General features: G+C 41.7%; 1 pseudogene; it reads left to right on the top strand.

Annotated features, from left to right (window-relative positions):
• The first annotated feature begins 234 nt into the window (after nt 1-234).
• On the top strand, nt 235-1,764 carry LOC147737974 (uncharacterized; annotated as a pseudogene).
• Nucleotides 1,765-2,432: the final 668 nt, after the last annotated feature.

Here is a 2,432-nt window from a genome sequence, read left to right as displayed (position 1 = left end):
AACTTGGAGAAAATGAATCCATGAGAGGCCTCTTAATCAATACAAGGGGCTCCTCAGTGAAAGTTAATAAGACAAGTTAGATCGGTGCCTTTAAAGGTGGGAAAATGATCTCTAGGTAAAAAATATAATTAGTTGAATACAAATGTGAAGAAGAGCATCTGCAGTGTAGTTTAGAAGTTAATGCTGAGTGTAACACAAACAAGAACAGACTCTGGAATCAGATTCAGTCTTAAGATGGCATATATCCAGGAACAAACCCAACTTGGAGAAACAAAAAACTCGAATAAGAGCAATGACTGTGAGAACAGCTTTAGTCAAGAATTCCACCTCACTAAACATGAGAAAACTAGCTCTGGACAAAAACCCTATCAGTGTCCAGAAGGCCAGAAAGGCTTCACTCGCAAATCTAACCTTACAGTACACGAAAGAACCCACACTGGGCATAAACCGTATCAGTGCCCTGAATGCTGTAAAAGCTTCAGTAACACATATAATCCCACTTTACATGAAAGAACACACACTGGACAAAAACCTTATCAGTGCCCTGAATGCTGTAAAAGCTTCAGTTGGAAATATAGTGTCACTATGCACGCAAGAACCCACACTGGACAAAAACCTTATCAATGCTCTGAATGCTGTAAATGCTTCAGTCACAAATCCAGCCTTACTGTACATGAAAGAACCCACACTGGGTATAAACCTTATCAGTGCTCTGAATGCCAGAAAGGCTTCAGTCACAAATCCAGCCTTACTGTACATGAAAGAACCCACACTGAACAAAAACCTTATCAGTGTTCTGAATGCCAGAAAAGCTTCAATCGGAAATCCAACCTTACTAGACATGAAAGGACCCACACTGGGCTCAAACCGTATCAGTGCCCTGAATGCCAGAAAAGTTTTTGTGACAAATCCAGTTTAATTCAACATGAGAGAATCCATACTGGGCTCAAACCGTATCAGTGTTCTGAATGCCAGAAAAGGTTCAATCAGAGATCCAATTTAATTATACACAAGAGAACTCACACAGGACAAACTCCTTATCAGTGCTCTGAATGCTGGAAAAGTTTAAAAAAGAAATCTAAACTTACTGTGCATGAAAGAACCCACACTGGGCTTAAACCATATCAGTGCTCTGAATGCTGGAAAAGCTTCAGTAGCAAATCCAATCTCACTTCACATGAAAGAACCCACACTGGGCAAAAACCTTATCAGTGCCCTGGATGCCAAAAAAGCTTCAGTTTTAGTTGCAGTCTGATTCAACATCAGGAAACTCACACTGGCCAAAAACCTTATCAGTGCTCTGAATGCTGTAAAAGCTTCAGTCATAAATCCAGCCTTACTGTACATCAAAGAACTCACACTGGACAAAAACCTTATCAGTGCTCTGAATGCTTTAAAAGCTTCCGTCATAAATCCAGCCTTATTGCACATGAAATAACCCACACTGGGTATAAACCGTATCAGTGCTCTGAATGCCAGAAAAGCTTCCGACTGAAAAAGAATCTCACTAGACATGAAAGAACTCACACTGGGGAAAGACCTTCTTAGCTCTCTGAATGCTGGAAATGTTTCTGTCAGAAATCTGGTCTCACTCAACCACGAGAACTTACCTGGAAAAAACCTTGTCATTGTTCTAAATGCCTGGGAGGCGTCTGCTGGAGATTCAATTTGATTCAAGAAGAGATAACCCACAACATGAAAGAAAATGATCCGTGCTCTCAATGTGTCAAAAACTTCAGTTGTAAATGTAACCTTTCTACATAAGAGAGACAATGTGGGAGAATAAATGGTGCTCACTGTAACCCCTGAGGAGGAGCTTTCAGCATCGAAAACATTTACATGAAGCAGCCACAAAGACACCACTGTATTGACTGTCCAACAAACTGTCTACTGAGAAAAGCACACAGCGAGGGATGGAAATGCTTGAATTAACCTTATTCTTTTGTAACTATTTGTGGCCTCATTCCATTCAGTGTGTTTTGTTCCCTGAGTGTTTATAAGCAATGACTGACCCACAAAGGCCATTCGATCCTGAATTTTGAGATCACGCCCCTAGGATCTGGAATCCAAGTAACCTTGAACTGTTTCCAGCCTTAATGAGCCTCACCAGGGGGCTGCAGCAGGAGTCCCTTTGTCGTAGGTCTCTATGGGACCAACGTCTGTTCATGTCTGTGCCACGTAGGGCTGATCATTAAGAAAAGCTAAAGGTGATGGATGGACTGGTAGTTAATCTCAGCAACATCCCGCCTCATCATACTCTAGTCTTTGTGTAACTACAGACAAGTCCAGCCATATGCAAACCACTCTTGGCCCCATCCTAAAGAGTCCTAATGGATTCGGTTCCAAAAGGACACAGCCTCGTACTACAAAGATCCACACGAGTGGCCTCTTTCCATCTTCTTTTTTTTCAAATGGAATCTGCTATCCCCTTA

This window comes from Lissotriton vulgaris, chromosome 1_1 (assembly GCF_964263255.1).
Source record: "Lissotriton vulgaris chromosome 1_1, aLisVul1.2, whole genome shotgun sequence".
NCBI classification, from domain to species: Eukaryota; Metazoa; Chordata; class Amphibia; order Caudata; family Salamandridae; genus Lissotriton; species Lissotriton vulgaris.
The sequence above is the reverse complement of the archived record's forward strand: the minus strand, read 5'-3'. Positions and strand labels throughout refer to the sequence as shown.